The sequence below is a fragment of the Pteropus alecto genome, unplaced genomic scaffold, assembly GCF_000325575.1.
Source record: "Pteropus alecto unplaced genomic scaffold, ASM32557v1 scaffold33, whole genome shotgun sequence".
In the NCBI taxonomy this organism is placed as follows: Eukaryota; Metazoa; Chordata; class Mammalia; order Chiroptera; family Pteropodidae; genus Pteropus; species Pteropus alecto.
In genome coordinates, this window is record NW_006435762.1 from 7321664 (window position 1) to 7337497 (window position 15834).

Consider the following 15834-nt stretch of genomic DNA (forward strand, 5'->3'; position numbering starts at 1 on the left):
CAACTTATTGTTCTTGACCCATGGCACTTTAAAATATCCATACAAAATTGTTCAACATTTTGGAAAACTGTTTCTTTATAAACATTGTTATTTTAAAGTGCAGCCTACATGAAAAATGTTATGAATGAAAATGTTATTTGTCCAATTTTTTAAAAAAATATACTTGAAAGATTAATTTTTAGGTCACTGGAGAAAATGCAATTCAAGAGCAGTTTCACATATTCCTAGTATATAAGTAAACTAGCTTATTTTGATCTTGTAAGCAATGAGTGGCCTCTAGTTGTAAAAACAAACAAACAAAAAACAAACAACAGAACAAAGAACAAAAACAAAATTTCAACTCTAAACAATAGAAAGTTGTTTTAAGTGTGTTTCCCAGGAAAATATTATTTTAGTTTTGTTTTAAAGAAAAATCAATTTATAATGCTCACCTGTGATTTATGACATAAATTTGAAAGCGTTTACTGAAAAAGTTAAATTGAGTATTTTTTCATTACTTCATATCTTCTATGTTTCCTCAAAATGTTAACTGTTTTTATTAATTAAAATATAATTTGAACTATTTTGTTGGATATATCTAAAGTTTGTGTACACAAATAAGCTTATTATTTGAAGAAAACATTTATGCTTGTTCAGCAATGATATTTACTTGAATAAATTTAACCTAGTGCTTTTTACTTTAAGTTGCTAGCATCTACTATCTTCCCTCTTAACGATAATTTCAGATATGTTGGAATTTGTTGTTAAAGTAATGTTAACATGCATTGTTATATGTAGAAATAATAAAAATAATAAGGCTTACATATTTAGATTTCCTTATGAGTGACTCTTTAGTTGTTTGGATTGGTTTCTTGTTTTTCTAAATGAATTGATCACTAGAAATCTTACATGAGCCCTTCCCTGGAGATTTATGTCTCAATTTTGCAAACCATTTTATAGAAGACTCTAAAAGTTTGGCAGCTTGCTAGAAGTAAATAGCTAAACTCCTTTATAATTACTTAGAAAGAAAATTTCTCATTGGAAGAAATCAGTGTGAACACTAAATTAATATTATTTTTTATTTTTAAAGAGAAAATTATCTGCAAAATTTGAACTACTTTAAGCACTCATTCATAATAGAGGTGATTTTAATATTTAAAAGAATGTTTTTTCTCATTTTTTTAGAAATGAATTATTGAAAATATCAATGATTATTTAACAAGCTTAAATTATTTCAATTCTTTGTTACAATATTGTTAAAATGCAAAAGTTTACTTTGATAATATCTTATAAAATTGCTTTTTATCATTTATAAGGTAATGTCTAATAATGCTAAACTCTTAATCTGTGATAAAATATTCCTTTAGCAGGCAGACTTATTTATAGTCTCTCTTCTAAGAATGTCTTTTACAGGTCTTTAAACAATTTACAGTATTTTCACATCGTAAAACTATCTTATTTAGAACTGGACATTGCTTTGTCTCAGGGATCAGAGCATCATCAGACTAAATGGAGATAGATAACTATGTAATATTATTCATGGAAAAAACAATGTTTCTGCACTTTTATCAGTCATGAGAATGTATTTTATAATAAGTTCTGACAAGGGCTTTATGTTGATATATCCACATATCAATACAATTGTAGAGTTTTGGGAGTAGAGTTGAATTTAAGATTTCAATTAGTTATAAATATTAATGACTTTAGATTTCTAAATTTCTCTGTGTGTGTGTGTGTGTGTGTGTCTGTGAATTTTATAAAATCACTAAAATAATTTTAACTTACTTTGTTTTTCTCAATTACTAAGGTATTCACAAGATTCAAAATGCTAAAGTTACCAAGGGGAAGATTGTGAACAGTTTCCTCATATTTATGTTTCCTAGTCACCAAATTTTTCTTCTCAAGGAAACCAGTGTTGCCAGTACCTTCTGATAGATTCTTACTATAATAATTTCAATCAATAGAGAAGAGTATAAAGGTTAAAATTTTTGAAAGTTAACCCAAATCCCACATTTCCAAAAAACATTGTTAATATTTTATGAACATTATTTTAATAATCTTGATGTAAATATACAATTGTAAAGTAGAGATGAGCAGAGGTAGATGATAGATAATATTTTAATAAAGTAATTATTTGCATGTTATATTAAGAAAAGAGGCATTATATTTAATTTTTATTCTTTATAAGATTTATCAGTTTCTGTAAGAGCCTGCAATAAAATTTGAAAACTTGGATTCATTACGCTCTTTTTTACTATTTGTTTCAATTTAAGATGGCATCCATTAAATCTCTGCTTGTAAGATGCCAAAATAACATACTTAGTACTCCTTTCACTGAACCCCAAACCTTGATAGCTAATATTTTTTTTTGTAATTTATATTTCTAAGAATATATTTTGTTTTATTATAGTAACTTCCAACTGTTTGTTTATTAATTGAATTGGATCCAATGCTTAATACCAGCTTTTTTACCAAATTTGCTTATTAAGTGCTATTTGAGTAATCTCTTATTTGGATAGAGTTCCGTTTTACATTTTAACAGTAATTTTATCTTTTACATTTAAAAATACACTTCATTTAAGCAAACTTTACATGGCATCATATATATATATATAATAAAATACAATTTCTACTTAGTCTTCGTTTTTTTTCTTTGAAGGACAGGCATTGCATTGAATTATTGTATTTTAAAACACTGTGTGACTACTTTTATAAAAAACTACCTGTATTTTATAGTACCTCCCCCAAAAAAACCACTAAAAATTGTTTCAGGAATATAGAAGTATATCCAATTTAAATAGCAAAAATTGAACTATAATACTGCTCACTGCAGTCATGTCTGCTTTTCTTAAATAACTATTTTATGTGATAACATCGATATAAAGGGCAATTATGAAAAACAGACATCTACATATACTTCCAAAGCCTTACTGAGAATATGCAATTGGCACTAGATATCATTCACAGGTGCAGCCACAGTTCGCAGCATATGCATATGGCTGTTGGTTCATACCATGTGCATATTTGGAACATTAATTCCTTATTGCTGAAGTGCTATCATAACTATTCTGGTGTCTGTTGAATTACCAATCCTAAAATCAGTCTATATAACAACAGATACAAAATGACTTTCAAAGCACAGATGTAATTTGCAGTACTGTAAACACCATTTTGAGTTTTTGCCCCCAAATGTCTCTTAAGCAGATTTAAGTAACCTTTGTTATAATTTTCTCTGTATGTAAAGGTTTTAAATCCATCCCTTTAGTGTAAATAATGGGCTCTATGGTCATCCTTCATGCCTCCTCTACCCCTGGAATGACCTGAATGCCTGTCTTTGACTGCTGAAACAATTTGAGATTAATTGCCTGATTGGCTTCATGAAGCAGAGATAAAGTAACTTAAACTTGTTTTATGTTATTAGGTAGGAAGAAAGTATTGTAGTATTGTGAGCATATCTTCCAATTAGATGAATATAAGCCTGTGAGGACATATTTTACATCTTCTACATGTAGCCCTCTGAAAACCATATTAGTAACAATTATTATAACAAATTTTCTGTGTTTGAATTAATTTAGAACCCAGTGATTTTCCTGTTTACTCTTGTCTCCATGGATACTCATGAAAGTCTACTCTCTTCTCATTTCTCTGATAAGCTCATCATATCTTCTTCTGGTTTCTCAAAAACAATGGTTTTCTTTTCCTGTCACTCAAGACCCATTCTATTAGTTCCCATTAGGTTTTTCTACCTTGCATATGTCATATATATCCACAATCTGAAGAATATTGTTTTGTTGTTGTTGTTGTTGTTAGTTTTAGTATACTACTGTTTATATGAATATAATATTTTAGGAAGTCTTCAGCAAGCTGTTTTACTTCTTTTGGCCAAGTTGCACTCTACATTAGGGCTTGCCTACCAGATCTTAACTGATATATAATCTTGTATGGAGTAAATCTCATTTCAGGCATTCTGTATGCTTCATCCAGGAAAAAGTAGTTTGTTTTTCTCAGATTGATTTTCTCATGCACTAAAAGTCAATCTATCTTCCCGGTGTTGCAATACAGATTTCCAAATCTCTCTCCAAATTACATTGTGGTCACTCGGGAGCATTTCCATAGATACAAGTTGACTATAAGCTATATGTTTTACAATATTCAGCAACTATTCGCTTTACCTGTACGTCAGTTCTTGAGTTGGCACCAGCTCCAAGAAAATAAGCTCATCCCCTCTCTTTCTGTAGAAATAGCTAAAGATTGAATCCATCTGAGCTACTCCAATTATATCCAACCTGTTCAGAGCAAATGGAGATCCCTGAGCTTGAGCAATATTGGGTTCAATAAGTTTTATCTTGCAGATACATCCAGAACATTTACAGGGTAGTTTGTTTCATAGATGTGTCAGCTGGCTTTGGGTACTTATGACCTCTAATTTCCTTGCTTCTTTGGTGTGCTTCCACTTCTGCTATTTCTAGCCAAAGTAATGTGTTCTTGATAGAAAGTCTTCTCAAATTTGAGAATCTCATCAAGATTCCTTTTCTTTTTAACTAGTTTCTCCCCAGAGTTTTTCATACTTATTTCTAGGTAGGGGCTGTTTTGACTTCCTCCTAATCAAGTTGCATCAATCCCTATATCCTGGGTTCAGTCTTGGTTATCCAAGCAAGCAAACATGATGTTAGTGGTATGATTGGTGAGGAGAAATCTGAAGAGACTCCAGTGTGATGACTCCCTGAAGGTGGCTTTAATAACAGTGAAGATTTGAAGGATTGGGTATGGTGATAGATAGCAGAAGAAAAGCAATGCCAAGAATTAGAGCTACATGACTAGAGACCTGTGGAAATAAACGAGGTTATTTTATTTTTTAAAAAAGGGTTTAAAAGTACTTTGATCTCTAAATTCTTGTATGCTAAAAAAGCCTGCTTGTTGCCTTTAAAGATGAAGGACTACAGACTCTTATTAACACAATTATTATTAAATTATTAAATTTATTAAAATTTAATATGAATCTCGGATGGCTGACCAATGACATAATGGTGTGCATGTGTGTGGTGGGGGTGGTTGTGCAAGTTTCACCTACAGCCAGGTCACTTGGATGGGGGTTAGATCTTAGAGAATCAGAAAGAACTTGTTATGATTTATCCTTCTTTTTCCATCTTTATAACCCCTCCAGGGATGCTCCCTCTAATTCTCTGGGAATTATAGTTTATTAAACTTGTGAACTTATTTTGCAAGTAATCATTAGTGTTTTGTAAACTCACAAATAGATATTTGAGATGACTTGTGTATTTTCAATAGCAAAAAGGCTGTGTGTTCAGAGGCAAAGTGAAGAGAAGGAGCAAGTTAATGAATTTAATTATTATAGACAGCCAATCTGAATAGTTCAAGTAAACATTATCTCTTCTTCAGTAGGAAATTTGTCTGCTTGAATTACTCTGATAATTGCCTCAGTTCTCCACTACCTGAGTAGGTGGTCTTCAGGTATCTACATATTCATAGTTAAATTAGACGTGACTGAAAAATCCTGTCTCTCAAGGAATTCATGAGGAAGTTGGAAGGTTCAAAGGGTTAGACAGAAGCTGGTAGCTGGGCCATTAGATAGCAAAATTACAATATTGTAGCTTTAATTAAAGAGTGTCATTCCTTCTAGGTTTCTGGGATTTTATTTGTTTGTTTTTTGGCTTCTTTGGGTCACTTAAAATGTATTATTTTATCATTAGAACTATAAAAATGTAAATCAGGGAACACAATATTCTGTTTAAACTTGATATTTGTTAAAATATAGGAGTGAAAAGAGTGGTTTATTGCCTTCACCAGCTCCCTGAATTCAGTGACATGCTTTGTGTACATATGACCTTGTCATATCATTCAACAGTAGAAAACACAACAGGAGCTGTAGAGGGAGAACTTCAGAATTAGCTCTAAGAGAGTTTTGTGCTAAAGACCTGCTATTATGGATATTAGTTGCTTTTGAAGGAAAGCGCTTGATAAAACACAATTTCTTTTAAAAAAAGAAGTGAGATTTGAAGTATAGGCTAATGGCCGATATATGAATGATTCTAAAGTTAAAAAAAAAATGTGGCAGTAAAGTGTGATTTTTATAATCTAAAGTCCACTTTCATTCCACTATCTTGTCTTTTTGGAAATGAACCTGAACATCATCTATAGTGTGGAATTGCTAGCGACTTATATCAGAGTATAAATATCTATCTGTATGTCATTGCATCACTGCTTGTTTTAACTTGAAGTTTGGATGTTAATGTCAAAATAAAAGGCCAAAGTGAAAGGCAAAAAGATCCAAAAGAATAGTTATTCAAGAGCACAGGTTGAGGCATATTTATGAAAAAGGGAAGGGGAATCATTACTTGAATAAAAGGGAGGAATTTCTATAGGTGCAGATAAACTAACGTAGTGATGCTAATTCTAATGAACGTTTTTAATTTTCAGTCAGGTAGTCATACTATCTGCTTCCCTGTCAGCTTTGCAAACATTGTTAATATAATTGATGTTTTAGACCCAGGTTGAAGGTTGTTTTGCCAGCATTCCCGGGTTTGAGGAGTAAAACAGCGTGTAAGGCAGTTCCTCTGGGATAACAGCTCCAACTCCATTTTGAAGTGGCTCAGTTCATATTATTATTATTTTTTTTTTTTACAATTCTATAGTTCTTTTTAGCAATCTTAATTGGAATACCATAGTCCTGAGTCAAACCAATCAATATGAAATCTATTTTACCCGTGATAAGCAAATGACTAGCTCCATTAACATCAGCAACTGCTATGCCTGAGAAGTGAGGGAAAGCTGTATTTGCTAGTGATTTTCTTACCATGAAAATTGCCTATGTCATGCATTTTAGAGACTCAGTTTGAGCAAAAATTTCTCAGTAAAAAGTATAATAAATAAGCAGAAACAGAATTTGGAACTTGAGCTCAGATAAGTCAAGATAGTATAGTAAAAAATCGAGTTGATAGGAGGGAAAGGTGAGGAAAAAAAGGATGACTGGATGACTTCACACAAATTTTCACCTGCTTAAAAAAAAATGGTGAGAATAAAAGATTCTCCTTACTTTTGGATGAAATTGTGATCACTGGTACCAAATCTTTAAGAACTTCAAAAAGCTCAGAAGTGCCCTGAGGTTTATAGCAATTGCTTTGAGGTGTTAGAAGTTTAGAGGTATATTAACCTTAATATCACATTTCAGGAAAGCCCTGTTCTTTGATAGTTTAGTATCTTTAAAATGCTTTTTTATCATTACATGCTAAAAAATGTACTATGGTGATTTTGACTGCATAAGAAATGTCCAGTGTTTCAGTAAATAGATTTTTGTTTTATATATGTGAGCCTCTAAAGGAATATGTCTGTGCTTTCCATTTGTTTGTTTGTTTGTTTCTTTATTTTGTGGGGGAGGAAGAAATTTCCCTCTACCTCTCAAGATTTTGTTAAGCTGGTTGAATAATTAAATCTACATGAGATAGATTAACAAGAGAAAATAACCAAACTTAATTACATACATATATAGGGAAAACCTACATATATGACATTCAGAGACCCCGCATGAGAGGCTCAGGGACAGAAAGGTAAAATGAGGTATATGTGACATTCTGAGGTAAGGATGAGGTAAGGCATCTTGGGGCTTCGGTGGGGAGAAAAGTCATTCACAGGATGATAAGAAGAGCAGATATTCAATAATTCGAAGTTTGCCCTGTCCTATAGATAGATCATAAAAATTGTTTCTGGTGATAACACTTATTATGGGCAAGGCCCCCAATTTAAATTCTTTAACAGAGAGGTAAAAGTTTCTTTTGAACTTGTAGGATCACAATTGCTTTAAGCTCAAAATAATCTGCATTCCAAACAGGCACATTTTGGAAAGGCCTGTTCTGAACCCCTTTAATCTATTGTAGATACTGTGCTAGATCTTGAAGATTCAAAAACGATCTTTTCTTGAGGAACTCATGGCCCAGTGCCAGTGATTATATATATAATTATTATATATATATAATATGTATATTATATATATATCACTAGCAAAGGTTTATATTATGTTAATGAAAAAAATTATTTATTTATTTGTTTGATTTCTCAAAATAACAATTGTTGGCACTAACCTTGTGCTGGACAACGTTATATGCTTCACATATTTGATTTCATTTAATCTTCACAAAACTCTTATGAGGTAGATATAGCTATTATCCCCATATTACAAATAAGAAATCTGAGGTTAAAAATGGTTGTAATTCTGAGCCAAAGCCACACTGCTAGTGAATGCCCAAGCCTGGATTCACATCCAGGCCTATTAGATTCCAGAACCAAATTTATCTTTTTATTTTTTTAATTTTTTTCAATTACAGTTGACATACAATATTATATTAGTTTCAACATAGATATTTATATAACTTACAGAATGATTACCTCAATAAATCTAGTGGCCATCTAACACCATACACAATTACAATATTTTTAACTATATTCTCTATGCTATACTTGACTTCCTCATGACTGTTTTATAATTGCCAATTTGTATTTCTTAATCCCTTCACCTTTTTCGCTCAACTACGCAATTACTTTCCCATCTGGCAACAATCAGTTTGTTATCTATATTTATGAGTGTCTGTTTTGTTTGTTTATTTAGTTTTTTTAGATTTCACTTATAAGCGAAATCACATAATATTTTTCTCTGCCTAACTTATCTCACTTAGCATAATACCCTCTCGGTATATCCGTGTTGTCGCAAATGGAGAAATTTCATTCTTTTTTATGCTAAGTAATATTCCATTGTATATATGTACCACCTCTTCTTTATTCATTTGCTTATTGATGGACACTGTTTGCATTAATATCTTAGTTATGTGTGTATAAATAATGCTGCAATGAACAAAGGGGTGCATTTATGTCTTTTCAAATTAGTGTTTTAGATTTCTTCGGATAAATACCCAGAAGAGGCATTGCTAGATCATATGGTAATTCTATTTTTAATTTTTTGAGGAAGCTCCATGCTGTTTTCCATAGTGGCTGTGCCAATTTACAATCCCACCAACCATACATGAGGGATTCTTTTTCTCTACATCCTCACCAACACTTGTTGTTTGTTGATTTCTTCATGATAGCCATTCTGACAGATGTGAGGTGATAGTTCGTTGTGGTTTTAATTTGAATTTCCCTTATGATTAGTAATGTTGAGTATCTTTTCATATATCTGCTGGCCACTTGTAAGTCTTCTTTGGAGAAATGTATATTCAGATCCTGTACCCATTTTTTAAAATCAGATTTTTTTGTTGTTGTTAAGTTGCATGAGTTCCTTATATATTTTAGATATTAACCCTTCACCAAATGTATCATTGGCAAATATTTGACTATACTACAAGGCTATCGTAATTTAAACAGTGTGATACTGGCATAAAAATAGATATATAGATCAGTGGAACAGAACAGAAAACTGAGAAATGAACCCATACCTATATGGTCATATTAATATGACAAAGGAGGCAAGAATATACAATAGGGTAAAAACAATCTCTTCAATAAATGGTGTTGAAAAAACTGGACAGACACATTCAAAAGAATAAAACTCGATCACTTTCTTACACCATATATAAGAATAAACTCCAAATGTATTAAAGACTTAAGGATAAGACCTGAAACCATAAAACTCCCCAAAGAAAACATAGGCAGGAAACTCTTTGACATTGCTCTTAGCAATATTTTTTTTGGGGGTATCTCTCTTTGGGCAAGGAAACAGAAGAAAAAATAAACAAATGGAACTTCAACAAACTAAAGAGTTTTTGCACAGCAAAGGAAAGCATTAACAAAATGAAAATAAACCTACTGAACAGCAGAACTAAGTTCTGACTCACAAGCTTGTTTCTGTTCTACATAAGAATTGTGTTACATAATATGCAAGTATCAGTGAAAATTCGATAATGAACATCCTTTAAAATTGTTATATAAATTTATTTTTCATTCTCAATTTTTATTTTCTGCTTTTATGTTTTATTGGTATGCTATATCACAATAAATTTGAGAATTGTTTGTTTACAGTATTTAAAAGTAGAAACCAAATTATTAACAAAATAAGTATAATTTATAATCTGAAGATTGTGTATTTATTATGACTCATAGAAATCTCCTTTATTATATTTTTCAGAATATTTCTAATTTTATGAAATAATTAGTTTAGTTCAAGCCACTACTATACTTTCTAAATGTTAGAATTTAAATATGATAGTTTTAATACCATAATAAGCTGATAAGTGATCTACAATAAGAATTTTCTTGTCCATAACTTGTACATACTTTTATTTTAAAGTCTTAAAGCCATGCTCATACATTTGTATGGTTTTTTAGATTGTTCTAAAAGAAGTATTATAAAATATTTGATAATTTTTTTTCATAATGACTCTATTTTCATTATTTGATACCTTTATTCCAAACATACGACAACGGGTAAAATGTTAAAATACATAATTAAAAGAGTCATATCGATGCATTGGCAATGAGGAGTTCATTTCCCAAGCAATGTAAATATCTTAATGTGACGCTCTTAAATGGGATCAAAATCCTACTCAAGGCATATGTTGTATTCTGCTGCAAGTGAAATTAGGTTTAAAAAAACAAATCTTATCAATTTCTGTGTGTAATTGTAGCTTTCCATAAACTGTAAGCCTAAAGAAGTTAGGAATTGAACCAAATTGTCCATTGGCTTAGAGGCTGAATCTTTCCAAGACTGATTTTCCCAGTAGCTTCTTGTGTTAAAAGTTCCAAAACGTCATTATCACTTCGGATCAGATTTATTTGGCACCAACCATAATACCACTGGAAAGAGAAAAATCATCACAAGGAGAAAATAATTAAACAAAAACTTTTCATTCAAGTAAACGTCAACCTAGAAACCCAGTTTCCAAATAAAAGGAAATATAATTTTTAATATAATTTTTTATTGTGAAAAAGGCAGCTAAAACTCATTTAGAATATAAATTCTCTTTTGAAAAAATGTTATGTAACTTTATAATACATGTTTATTCAAGTTCAGATAATAGATTAAAAGTATATAAATAGGAAAAGAAAGTACTTATGAAACCTAGAAATAAAAATATAGTTATTGAAATATAAAAAAATGCAATAGGTTTTGCATTTGACTAGACACTTACAGAAAGAACTAATGAATTTGAAGTTAGCACTGAGGAATTAAAATCTAGAATATAGCATGAGATGAAGACATAATAAATATAATAGAGCAGTTACAGTAGACTATAAAATAGATTGCCAAATTTTTAATATCTACTTAAAACAAGTTCCAGAAGATAGTGGAGATAATGGCAGGAATTTAGTCTTGAAATAGGACACAAAAATAATAAAAGTGATCTTTTTAAAATCAATGCATAACCAGTTAAAGAATTTTGTTTAGTCAGCGTATATTATTTTTAGTTTGCTTTTTTTTTTTCATTTTTATGGGTTTATTTATATCTGTCTGTGAACTAAAGGAGTAGAATTAGAAATGCATTGATTTGTATGTCCGCGATTTTCAATTGCTTGTTATAACTCTTATCCTTAAAATTCCCTTATCCTATTATGCGAAAAAAATACACAGTTTACTTAGTCTATGTGATATTACTGTATAAGGTGAATATGTAATGCCCCTAAGGAAACCTATAACAAAATCAAAATGAGAGATCTCAAAGAAAATCAATATAAAAATCAACAAACTGTGTATAATCTCTCTGTGTTGGCTGAAATACAGCTAGATAGAATGATGATAGGAATCCCAGAAAATTATGAGAGGTTATTAGGTCTCTAGAAAGCAAAACTAAAAGTATGAAGTATAACCAATGGCTATGTCTACATAGTCCAATATTTTCAAAGGAAACCTAATAACTTAATAACTTATCGATGATTCATATTGAATGCTCATTTAGCAGAAAAAGAATATAAAGATCTTTAATATATAGATATAAAAATATTTACTTAAATATATATTTTATAAATTTATTTATAGTCCATATGTATGTGTATATATATCTAGATATGTATCTATATCTCTAGCTAGCTATAGGTCTATGTATATATCTATATTTATACCTGTATCTATATTTTTATTTATATATATAAAGAGATTTATTATAAGGAATTAGCTCACATAATTATGGATGGAGACAAGTCCTGGATCTTTTGGGTGAGTTGTCAGCAAGCTAGAGACACAGGAAAATTGATTGTTTAGCTCCAGTCTGAGTCTGGAGGCCTGAGACCCACGAGAGCTGATGGTGGAGTTCCCATTTGAAGGGCAGCTGACTTCAGACCAGAAAGAGCCAGTGCTTCAGTTCAAGTGTGAAAGCAAGAGAAAAAGCTGATGTTCCAGGGCAGAGGCATTCAGACAGAAAAAAATTCTCTCTTACTGAAAATCAGACAGACTTTTTCTCCCAATCAGACCTGGAACCGATTGACTGAGGCCCACAGACATTAGGAAGGGCAATTTGTTTTGCTCAGCCTGCCAATTTAAATGTTAATCTTATTCAAAATCCCCCTCGTAGACACACCCAGCAAATATATGGTAACCCTGAGGCCCAGTTGAGACAAAATTAACTATCCCAGTGGGTAAACAAATAATTCTCCTAACCACCATTTCTTTATTTCTTGGACTTAACTGCTTTTCATCTACAAGATTGTGTCCCATTGTTCTTAGATGTTTAATGATACTTTCTTTATGAATTTTATTAAAGGCTGATTAAAAAATATCTTAGCACTTTTATGGTATAATAAGATTAGTAGCTATGGAGATTAGATGATGGCTAACCACTACAAAAGCAACAATAAAGAAAATTAATAATTAGGATTATATACATTATTTAATTATGAAGGATATTAACAGGTTATTAAAGAATAACTGCATATCTTAATTCCAGGTTTGAATATAGACCATCTTATAAAATATAAAAGAAGCCCTGATCAAATTTACTTCCAGCCTTCAAAAAATTTCCATTTACAAATGGACAGTAAATGTTCAAACATTTAAAGGCAAGCAGATAATTAGATCTAATAGTAAGCAAGTGAAGAGATTTTCAATTAACCTAGGTTTTAATGAAACTCCCCTGCTATGACAATTAGTGGATATTTGCATATAAATGCATTAAATACAATTTTAAGTAAAATATTAAAAGTCCTACTTTGATTAAATAATATAATTATATATTAACTTTAGATTATTTACTTTATGAAGATTTATATAACAAACATGTTACATGACTGCCCCAGTCATGTTTATTCCTTAAAAAAATTAATTTTTGGTTGAGGGCTGGGAGAATGGGGTGAAGAGTTGAAGAAGTACAAATTAGTAGTTGATAATTGGGCACAGGGATGGTGAGCACAACAGAGGGAATGCAGTTAGCATTAATATGTTGGCTAGGTGGAGGACCAGGGGAGGGAGGGAGCAATCTATATAGTTTTATGAACTCTATAAATGTCTAACCAATGTACTGTATACATGAAACTAATTTAAATTAAAAAAAAATAATTTTCTTTAAAAAACCAGGTTTTTCATGACTATTTGTAAAATATATAATTTTTAAACATATCTTTATGTGAAGGATGTCCAATGTTAGAGAAAAACCATAATAAAACAAGTGGGCCAAACTGCTATAACCCATGGTGTTTACTGTGAACACATTCTCTTCTATATTTTCTTCACATTATTGTATTTAATCTCATTCTATGCATTTAAACTTATTATTCTCATTTTCATATGAAGAAATCAAATATTAGAGTTTGAGTAACTTGTCTAAGTTACAAAATTATGGGGTGGCAAAGCCAGAATTTGAATCTCATTCTACATAAATGACTTGTTCTAAAACAGGAAAAACTTTCTTTAACAAACTCCTAAATAGTGGCAAATTGGTATCTTTAAGTGATTAATCTGACTCTGACAACAATAACAAGTAAATTTAGAATAAAAAAGTAATTGTAATTTGGTAAATAAAACAGATAATTACTTATCAAATAAGTAATTTAGTAAATAAAGCAGATGATGAAATTGGGTATTGGAAATTCAGCCTTTGAAAGTGAAATATAATTATAAATTAATAAAATAACTTCATTTATAAATTACGAAGGCATTTTCAATGTAGCATGTTCCAAAAATGTTTTGAGTAATATCAGTATTTTCTAGAATGGTAAACTGTACTTTGAAGAATGATAGTGATGTGGTTGTAAAATATCTAGTGATTTACAAAAGCAAGAATAACCTTATTAATCTATGGTCACTGATCATAGATTCTTCTAGTTATATTTTTTCTTCAGTTTGTTCCATTTACACTACATATTTATTGATGATAAGATTTTGATAATGATGATGATGATGTAAGTTCAATACAAGAAGTAATGAGCTATGTCTATTCACTATTCTAAGTGTTGTATGTGTATTAACATTTTTAATCTGATAACATATCTTTGATCCAGAAAGATCAAATGTATTATTACTAATATTCATTAAATTTTTTACTGTTTATGCATATCTTTATGAGTTTCAAAAATTCTGAAGAGAACATATAACAGTTTACATAGTAGCCCCACCTAATCTTCTTAATAACATTTGAGGTAGAAAAGTCAGAAATCATTATGGACTGGTCCTGGATTATGATCTAGTAAGGAACAGAATCAGAACATCTGGTCCAAAGCTTATACTCTTTTCAAGCCTGTTTGTTATATAACTGAAGAGTAGGAAAAGTTCTCAAAGCACAAATTAGTATTCTGCATGTTTAGGAATCCTAAAGTTAAGATCCTATATGAAAGCTCTGTGATGTAGAACAAAATAACTTTATAATTATGAAGACTCTTTGGGTTCTTTAGGATGAGAAATTAATAAATACTTGTTGAGGCTATAAAGTAATCTAAATAGTTTTTCTATGTATTTTCTCAATATATATCAACATTTTTATAAGAAATGAGACCATATTGAGAGGTTAACTGTATTTTTGTGTTAAAAATAGCAAGGTTGTGGAGTAATATTGTAGAACCTATGTCAACATGTTGTCGAGAGCTTAGCTTAAATGGGAGAGACAGAGCTAAACTATCTATCAAGGGTGGAAGTAACCAATTTAAAAAAAAAAAAAAAACAAGCTAAAAATGGAAGACTTGAGTCTTTAATCATTTACTGTGATGATATAAGCAAGAGTTTAAAACCAGAGGGAGCTCTGGCTCCCCTGTTCTATTTTCTGCCATGGAAAGATGCACCAGTCAAGTGTCGGGAGGATCAGCACAGATGTGGGGCATGGGCTTACTGTTGCAGGAGTACAGAACAAAAGGCTCGGATAGTTTTATGCACCTGGGGTATAGAAGAGGGTAAGGAGAAAGGGCTAGAAATGGTAAATTCTGAACACTTAGAGCGAGGAAGTGTCCTTAAGTTACATTTTTCTCCGCTGCATTCACCTCAGTCCCTCCAATGAGACCTTAGCAAAGATTACGGAAGAGGACCTGCGACAAAACTTCTGGTAAAGACTGGGAATGAAGGCACTGAGGCTCAAAATGCAAATAGCAAAGAGCCTGGTTGACAAGGGTGCCTGAGTCCCCTTCAGCGAGTGACTCCTTCAGCAACTGCAGCTCACTGGCTGTGCACAAAGTCCCATGTGAATGGGGCAGCTTCCCCCATGAGGCCTGACAGATAATGCTTTTTCAGTTGCCTATGGTCAGTCCTGAATAATCACACAATGTTTTTTTAACCAGGAACCGGACTCCTCACATGTGACTGTATGGTTAGTCAAACTGTACCTGCCACATGGTTATCTGGTAAATGCAGGATTATTCTTTTCAGACACTGCGAACATTCCTAATGAATGCTTCCGCAAATTATTGCAATTTGCAGGATAAATTGACTTAAATGTT

General features: G+C 31.2%; 1 protein-coding gene and 1 pseudogene across 1 annotated transcript in view; one reads left to right on the forward strand and one right to left on the reverse strand.

Moving 5' to 3' along the window:
- NAALADL2 (N-acetylated alpha-linked acidic dipeptidase like 2) overlaps positions 1–15834 on the forward strand; it is a 799198-nt gene that overhangs the window by 696386 nt on the left and 86978 nt on the right. The gene's annotated exons all lie outside the window — the stretch shown is intronic.
- LOC112479035 lies at positions 2937–4545 on the reverse strand (annotated as a pseudogene).